This window comes from Coturnix japonica, chromosome Z (assembly GCF_054131305.1).
Source record: "Coturnix japonica strain WE chromosome Z, WE-NBRP24, whole genome shotgun sequence".
NCBI lineage: Eukaryota > Metazoa > Chordata > Aves > Galliformes > Phasianidae > Coturnix > Coturnix japonica.
Genome location: NC_140702.1, coordinates 33,640,951 through 33,650,531, shown reverse-complemented (window position 1 = coordinate 33,650,531; position 9,581 = coordinate 33,640,951). Strand labels below are relative to the sequence as shown.

General features: G+C 38.7%; 1 protein-coding gene across 5 annotated transcripts in view; it reads left to right on the top strand.

Annotated features, from left to right (window-relative positions):
* Positions 1–866: 866 nt before the first annotated feature.
* LRRC2 (leucine rich repeat containing 2) overlaps positions 867–9,581 on the top strand; it is a 70,726-nt gene continuing 62,011 nt past the window's right edge. For 2 of the 5 annotated variants that reach the window (XM_085529035.1, XM_085529036.1), the window contains exon 1: positions 867–1,015. The gene's annotated coding sequence lies outside the window, so the exon portion shown is untranslated. The remainder of the gene's footprint in view (positions 1,016–9,581) is intronic. The other 3 variants (XM_015849336.3, XM_085529034.1, XM_085529033.1) reach the window with 3 other exon arrangements.

Genomic DNA, 9,581 nt, shown 5'->3' with positions numbered 1-9,581 from the left:
AGCAGTAATGGTCCTCCCCATCCCTGCCTGTTCCCTTGAGGCTTCTCACATGCTTGAAGCCCAGCACGGCAGTTCAGCATCCTTCATGCCCTCCACCCTGGACTCACTTCAGGCATCAGTGCCATCAGCCCCTGCCTGACCAAGTGATGCCACAGCGGGGATGGTCCCCAGCTTCCCACAGCTTTGCCCACCCAACCAAGGGCCCTGCTGAGCCAAGCCCACTTACAGGCCCATGTCCAGGCCCAGGCTCAGTCCCATTTTCATCCTTGTGCCTGGTGATGGTGCAGCCCTTTGCTGTCCTGCTTCTGGCTGGTGAGATGGGACTAGCCTGGCTGCCATGTCCTGCCAAGCCACTGCTATGAAAAGCCTCAGACCCAGTAACCCCTGAGAAGCCCTAAGGGAATTGGTAGTCCTCAGAGCATCATGACAAATATTATGAACCAATGTTATATTTTATCCAGAGGCAATACTCATAGGAATACAGACACCCATACTAAGAATTAAGGAAAAAAAAAAAAAAAAAAAAAAAAGTTAAAGCAGTATTTTTATAAATCATTCACTCAGGACAACTGCACCATGATGCTGTCTGTCTATTCAACCTATCACGCTTGTGTGGACATGGGGAAGAAGAGAGTGTCTCAGAGGAATACAGTGTACTTTTATTGTTTCTCCTTTCCCAAGGAAAATACATAAGCACGAGTATCATTAGCTCTGTCATACTTCCCTGGGTGCAAGTGAGATGCTGCTCTCTTTACACTGCTGTTTCTTGTCCTCTGTCAAGTCATGCAGTGTAGATATTTTATCCTCTTCATGTCTCTGCTATAAAACCTCTGATCATGTAATCATTTTATAAATATAGCATATTAGTACATCTGGAGGGCTAGTCACGCCGTGGGTTTCAAATAAATTTAGCTAGTCATGAGCTACGTTGCTGCTATAAACAACCTCTGTGTCCTAAATTAAATAACCACAGAGTACTTGGAAGAGTTCTGGACACTAGTGTTCTTTAGTGCAGGTAAGTGACAATTTTGCTGGTTACTGTGTTTCTTTAGATGTGTGGGGTCAAGTTAGGAAACAGTGAAACTGAAATGTCTTTATCAGGTCTTTGCTGCTGCTACTGTATTGTGGATTTTTAAATGCTAATATGTATAGGATAAAAAACAGACATGTAAACCATTAATCCGAAATGATATATTTGTGAGGTGCCTTTAAAGATTAAAAGACTTATGCCATACGTTACTTCTCTAAGTAGATTTACATCTGTGACAAATCCAAAATTTATAATTTAAGGAGGTTTTCAAGACTCCCAGACATTTGCTCACTTCATGACTCAGCTGGAATAAACCCTTGCTATTATGTATCAAGGATATATGCTGATGTGAGAATGATTTTCAATTAAAAAAATGCTTGGAGAGATCGGTCATTTATCTTTGTCAAAATTTAGAGTGGAACTTAAAAAGAGTTATAGAGGTTCTGTTTCTTAAGGCCACCTCCAGCTAATCTAACATGGTATAGAAGATGTAATCTGCTAAATCATTTGTGAGCAATACCTATCATTTAAAGTTAAATGTTGTCATTATTGTTGTTGTTACTGAGTATTTAGTTCTGTCAGTCACTGATATGTAAACTCTCAAGGCTAAGGTACTGAGTAATTTTCTTAGTAACAGTTAACTCAGTGAGCAGCTAACTTATCCAATGATGGATAAAACCTATTCACCAAAGAGGTAGATCCTACTGGAGTTTTATCCACTTTGCTCTTCTCAGACAGGGGAAGAGGATGAAGAACTATTACAATAAGGATTCCCATCTGTCTTTGTCACATGTACCTCCTATCCAGAGGCTTTGGAAAGTTTGTTGGGAAAGTCTAAAGATATATCTTTGGTCAGTGAGGAGAGTTAGAGAGTACAGCTGTTAGCTTTTGGATGTGAGTAGGAGTTTGAGCCACTTAAGCTTTGGCTGCTGAAGTAGTTAAAAGCCCCATTCTCCTACCTAAATTGTTTTTGCTTATCATCTTGCATAAAGGAATTTAAGTGTTTAGGAAATGTCCATGAGCATTTTACTCACCATATGAGTAAATGAAAAATGACTAAAAAGCTAAGTGTTAGAGGTCAGTCGTGGGTTTTTGCTTTGCTTCTGTGAGGGAAAATGCAGAAGGTAGTACAAGATTCTTGTTAGATCACTGTGTGGAAAATGGACACAGAACAAAAGGACATCATATACAAATTCGTTATTCTCCATTCTGTGGCTATTCTGAATTAGAAAAAGCAATCTGAAATAGTATTTATGAAATTATCATCCATACAGATAACTCCATGGGCTGTTCCCAGAACATGAAAGGTAACATGTAAAGGTAAAGCCCCATTTCCTGGATTGGCTGCAGTCCATTATGGTTATGATGAATAAGTCAATTAGGTGTTGCTAAAAGACCTGATGACACAGAACATATCTGAGAAACCTGAGACTCTTCTCTCAGGTTTCTGGTTAATTAAGACCATCCAATTGTATATGAAAGTCTCCATATTTTGTTCACTGTATCCTTATTTGTAGTGGATCTTTGTAAATAATGAAGTGAGGGATCTCTAATAATAGGAGAGACTCAAGCTTTCCCAGGTATGCCTATAACAGTTCTTTCCACCTGCTGACTACAGCTATGTTTGTAGATTCAACAACCTTTCAAAATATGTAATACAATTTTGAGCTCACTGGCATTCCTTTGCAAGACATGGCTTAAAATATAACTCCATTTCAAATACATCAGACACCTCTTAATCCTATGAGTACTATATTTCTCTTCAGTAATGCTCCATGAAAAAATAAAGAAGGGATTTCTGTCACAGAAATCAGTCCAGTGTTTTGTTATTTACATTGTCAGTGGAACAATTGCTTTGAATAATTTGTTTGCTCGCTGAAGTGCGAGGGAGTACATCTGTAATAAATTGCCTTGCAAATATAACATCTATCATGCTTGATGGCAAACATATTTGTGCCTCAAGAGTTGAGAAAGTACAAGGAATATTGTATTTCAGCTGCTAATTAATACATCTTTAAAGACCTAATTAATGAATAACCTTGTGAAAAACTGTCTGAAAATCAAGATGTGAAGAACGCAGTGATAAAATCTGTGAGACTGATTCACTTACAACTAGAATACAAACCAATTAATGAAAAATGTCAATAATTGTGCTGCAGAGCTGAACAAAGACATATAAAAATGTGTAGGAGCCAACCTCAGCCATTACATGTCTGTATTCATATACCGTTTTAATTTATTGATATTCATAGTTATTCCTACCTGAAGATCAATGAATACATTTAAACATGAAATCTTCTTAGCTTTATTAGCTGTGGTATAGAAACAATACAGAAGGGCTTTTTTTTTTTTTTTTTTTTTTTTGTGTGTGTGTGTGTGTGTGTGTGTGTGAAACAAGCTAATGTATTAATTAAGATTCTGTTCTTAAACACTTATACGAGTAGAAAACTCAAAATTAACTTGATTTATTAGACCATTTAGGATTAAGCCCTGTGATATGGAAAAACACTGATCTCTGAAATATACTTCAGTGAAAGCTGGACTAATTAGTAGTTTGGAAGTGTCACTGTCTTTGTTTGCTTGTCTAGGAGCTGGCTGGCTTAGAATGTGCTCTTGAGGGAGCAGGAGGGAACATTTCAAACTCCCCAAACATCTGGGCTTGTGTCCAAGTGTCAGGATGACTTTCTCCAGCCTGAAGCAGCTTATCCCTTTCCACTTATATTTATTCTGCAGTGTAGCAGTATTTTGGGGATCTTTACAGGCCAGTGCCTCTAGGGAGACTGGGAACTGCTGTGATCCTTGCCTACATGCTCCCCACACATGCATGCAATATGTGATCTGAAATACAAACCAACTTTGATCCCTACAGACTATTAAATCTGCATATTTGGAGAGTTTAGCTACAAATTTACCTGTAAATCTAGTGTTTATTATATGTTTATTATTCATCACTGCCTGTAATAATAAGCATTGACTACAGTAGCTGGGCTTGGCTCAAACTTCGGATGCTAATTTTGCATTGCTGTGTTTCCAGTGTCTTCACTGTAAATTCACTGTGTTGGTACAAGCAGAAGAAAATCTGTGAGAAAACAAAGAACTGCAGATGTAATCATTTAAGTTTGTCTTCAAGCCTGAAGGAGATATCAGGATTCACCCTGATCTTTCTTTTTGCCTTGGTGGAATGCTTGAAGAGTCTGTATCACAAATCTTTACCATTTAGTCAACGTATTTTTAAAAAGTACCCTTGATAAAAAGTGAATTTCTTACCACTACCACATCTGAGTTACCTAGGATATAATCTGCACATCCATGTCAGACAACGTTTTGTCAGGCTGCCATCACTTACATGGTGAGAAAATGTAAAGGATTATTGGTGGGAAGGTACAACCTCTACTGCCACATCACTAACATCTGCATCTTGTGTCATAGGCCAGCACTATACAATGGGAGACACTGCTTTTGTATCTCCCACACATTATATTGCTGAAAAGCCCTTCTTCTGTGATATATTTCACTAATAATTTGTAAAACTGAAAGAACATTTATAGAATGTTATATAAGAAAGGTGAACTGACAATCTCCAGCAGATTAAAGATGTAGCTGTTACCCAGGGAAGATAGCATTAAGCTGTCAACCACCTAGTTATGTCTTGGCATATGCTGTCTTCAGATCTTATTTGTGGCTGTGTTCAATTTGAACAGAATAGTCTTCAGGAGTTTTGATGGACGCCTCTTACCTCCTAGCTGCATCCCTCTTGTATCTGGTTTTATAATTGAAGACAAATCCCAATGCCTTGCAGTCTAATCCAGTTTGTGAATAAAAATCACATGAACTTCTCCATCTTGAGTCTCTAATAAATCAGTGTCTTAATAAAGAACAGAAGACTTAACCTGGCAGACAGTAAAGCGGGGAACAAGTCAAGGAAATAAAGTACTTATGGAATTCATTCAGACTTTGTGTTGATTAAGGCCATCTAGTTCCAGCAGAGCTTGAGTGCTCACCTGCCACTTCAATGTCTCTCAGCAGTTCAGCTCCCGCAATAGCCCTACCAAAACACTGAGCTATGAATTGTTCTATTAAAATGAGTTAGATCCTGCAGAATGACTGCGGCTACTGTGAGGAGGAAGTCCTTGCTGATGTTTCGTGGTTCAGACAGATGAGGAGAGTGTTTTATTTTAGGTGATAACAGATTAAAACAATTTTTAAAAGGTACATCCAATTATAGATAAACCATTCAAACCATTCAACTGAGAATAAGGTCATAATTCTCAATACACTATTATTAACAGGTTTGTAACTTGTCTATTTTCTGCAGCCAGTACCAGATAAGTTATAAACTTACTTTCTGCATAATTTTTTAGTGCTTGTAAATATAAACAAGCTTTATCAACAGCAAAGATAGTGGATATAAAGCCATACTAAGGTAAAGAAGACTTTATCTTACAGAAATATCGATCTCTTACCAGTAACTCTGTGCCAGCATTTGGAGTAGTCTTACAGTGATGACAAATAAGGCAGACAGGCAGGAACCTTTCTTGGTGTACATCTGCAAAATTTGTTTTAATGCACACTGTGTGTCTTCCAGAGGACATGAAAGTGTTTTCTGGCTCAGAATATATTGTTCCTTTATGTGTTATGTATTAAAGAGAGGTGAAGAAAAAAGAGGCAAAATGCAGAGGGGAAAATATTTTCCCCTTCTTCCTCAGTATTATAACAGAAAGACAGATAATAAATAGCCCCACGTGAAGGACTTAGAGCCTGGAAAAGAAAATGATATCAGAAGGTCTGAGAATAGCAGAAATCTTGAAAATATCTTGTAAAGGAAAGGGCATGTTGCTTTCTCAGCTATCAGCAGATATTTCAGTGGAGTTTTGTTCTTTATTTTATTTATTTATTTTTAAGATCATGAGTGGTATAATAATAGTGACATCTAACAAAACCTAACCTTAAACAAAGTTTTAAAAAGTACTTTTATCTTGGTGGAAGCAATTATTTTTAGAAACCTTCAAAATTCTATTTTATAAGACTTGTTCACAGTGGTTTAGCATTTTTTGAAGGACTAAACTTGACAGAAGTCATTGGTACATGATGTAGCTGCATTTAATGAAAAAAAGTGTTGCGAGGCCTGCATTCTCACTAGTGATTCCAGGTTGTCCCAGGTTTGAAGGGACCTCAAGGATCATGAAGCTCCAACCTCCCTGCCTGGCAGGACCACCAAACTTCCATTTTTACTAGATCAGGTCGCCCAGGACCCTGTCCAACCTGGCCTTGAACACCTCCAGGGATGGGGCATCCACAAGGTCCCTGGGCAGTCTGTTCCAGGACCTCACCACTCTCCTAGTAAAGAACTTCCCCCTTACATCCAACCTAAATCTTCCCTCTTGCAACTTAAAACCATTTCCCCTTGTCCTGCTATTATCTGCCCTTTCAAAGAGTTTACTCCCCTCCTGGATATAGGTTGCCTTCAGGTACTGAAAGGCTGCAATGAGGTCACTCCGCAGCCTTCTTTTCTCCAGTCTGAACAAGCCCTGCTCCCTCAGCCTGTCCTCATAGGGGAGGTTTTAAGTATTCCCATTTGTGCACATAAGATGGCTTTCCCATCTTATATTTTATACTTGTTATACTTGTGCTATGACAGAGGATAAACAGTTTTCATATCTGAAACATCAGTTGTAAAGGCTTCTTTTTTTTTTTTTTTTTTTTTGTTTTGTTTTGCATAACTCTATTATGAAATAATTATAAGATTGTGCTAGAGATAGGTTTGATTTTCACTTGGTAGTACCATAACGTTTTGTTTGTTTATTTGTTTGTTTTTTGCATTTGAGCTTGTCAAATGCTCACTTAAATGCACAGCTAAGCACACTTAGTTACAGCACTGTACAAGTCATAAAACACAACTGGCCTCTGCTGTGAAAGGCATGCTTTAAAGTTCATTGATGCACTGAGGCTAAAATTCAGCAGAACTGCTCCTGATTCAGAGACTTGAAAACTGGAGTTACCAAGGGAAAAGACAGCAATACTGCAGTTTGCAGTATTGCAGGAATCATGCAGGTTTGCTGGTGCCACTCCCTAAATCCCTAAATAACACATCTACTGTACCTTTGAAATGAAAGTGTAAGTACAGCTTGTTTCCTAGTTCATTCATTACATCTACCTAGTAATTTGGTGTCAATGGTTTATGGGCCAGTTTGGTTCCATGTCTGATGTGGCAGGGCTACCCATGGACCCAGGTCCCAGGAAAGTGGGAATTGGGAAAGGGGAATGAAACAAAACAGTGGTAATGATCTGAGGAAGACAGTTAATTTACTAAATAAGATATTGGAATGCAAGATAATGCAAGATAATACTAAATAATTGGAATTGAAATTAATACATTAAATAGAATGAGAGTACCCAAAAAACAAAGGCCCTAATCTAATGCTGAAGGTGATCACGCAAGCAATCACATGCAAGTGTTTCAATGCAGGACACTTTTGTTTCTCCAGTCCAAATAACAGTGGCATGATTTAAGCTAACAGAGGTGTTCACATCTTCAGGTTTCTTTATACTGAGAGAACAGCATTTGCCTGTAGTAACTCATTCATTGAAAAAACTTCAGAAACCAGAGGAACAAAAATTCCCTGCAATTCTAATAAATTTACTTCAGGTAGAGATGATGGAAGGCATACATTAACATTACTAAAACACATACTGTTTAGTGGACAAATTTTTGCAGAAACAGAAGTGCTAGTGTTCTTTATTCTCAGGAAAATTAGGATCAGTCACTGTGCGAAATACAGTGAAACCAGGCTAGAGAGCGCACACACTGCAGAGATGAACAGAAAGGGAAAAGGAGCAACCTTTGCAAACAGTTTTATCTTTCCCTCCAAACAGAAACAGGAAACAGAACAGTAAAAAGACCTCTGGGATATGTAGTTCTTCTTCTCAGGATACAGGTGTATCCTGAACTATCAACAATTCACAGAACTGGAGAATTAACTCTTGAATTCCCAGGGATCTACATGATGTTATGATGTGGACTACTGATAATAAAAATCATAAAACTGTGACAGTATGGGTAGATGATCTGTGGGGACAAGAATCCACAACAATGTTATTTATATTTCTCATTTTAATTATTTGAGAGATCAAAAACTGTGTTATGCTTTGTAAGAATTTACTCTGAAATGGATCTTTTTCTACAGCTAAATACCTGGATTTCAGTGCAGGCTATTTTGCAAACACTTCAGTCCATTCTTGCTTTAGAATCTCCATTTTGGGAGTCTTTGTCATTTTACATAAACTTGAATGTTTATGTAAATTGAATGAATTTTCATTTTCTCACAATTGTTTATTATTAAAGGAGCATAAAACTGAAGCTTCAATAGGGAGTAGTTTTCATAATCAGGCTACAGAGCACTTCCATGACAGAAGTGTATCAAGGAAATTAACCTTAGTCCTGAAGCACTGTTTGTCAATGAAGACTGAGATTTCTTTCAGTAGTGTGTAATGCACTGAATCTAGTATTTCTTTGACCTTTGGGGAAGCTCTATGAATTGAACTCAGAGGAAATGTATTTCAGGAATCATCAAGCTCAGCATTCTGTTAATTTTAAAAACACCATATAGAACACAACAGAATATGCCCTTTGGAATCATAGGTTAATATATATATCACAGAATCACAGAATCACAGAATCACAGAATGACCTGGGTTGGAAGGGACCTCAAGGATCATGTAGTTTCAGCCCCCCTGCCTAGCAGGGCCACCAAACATACACCTTTACTAGATCAGGTTGCCCAGGGCCCTGTCCAACCTGGCCTTGAACACCTCCAGGGACAGGGCATCCACAACATCCCTGGGCAACCTGTTCCAGAACCTCGCCTAGTAAAGATCTTCCCCCTAATATCCAACCTAAATCTTCCCTCTTTCAACTTAAAACCATTTCCCCTTGTCCTACCACTATTGGCCCTTTCAAAGAGTTTACACCCCTTCTGATTATAGGTACCGTTCAGGTACTGAAAGGCTGCAATGAGGTCACCCTGCAGCCTCCTTTTCTCCTGGTTGAACAAGCCCAACTCCCTCATCCTGTCCTCATAGGGCAGGTGCTCCAGCCCCCTGACCATCCTTGTGGCCCTCCTCTGGACCCTCTCCAACAGCTCTGTGTCTTTCTTTCTTGTACTGAGGGCTCCATACCTGGACACAGTGTTCCAGATAGGGCCTCACAAGAGCAGAGCAGAGAGGGATAATCACTTCCCTATCCCCACTGGCCACCCCTCTCCTGATGGAGCCCAGGATACCATTTGCAATTCAACAGAGAAAGATTGATGAACTAACCTCTTGTTCTGCACAGTTTTCAACTGCACATTAAAAGATGGTCTCAAAACCTAATACTTTGATACCCTGAACTGCTGGAAGGAAACTCTACATGCCCATATAAATGGGGATCATGTGTTCACAAACACTAACTTACTTCAACAGTGGTTAATCTTTCGCCATATATTATAGGTAGGTGTTTTAACACCTTTCACAGGTAAGGATATGTTTATGGACACAACTATTGTGTGGCAGG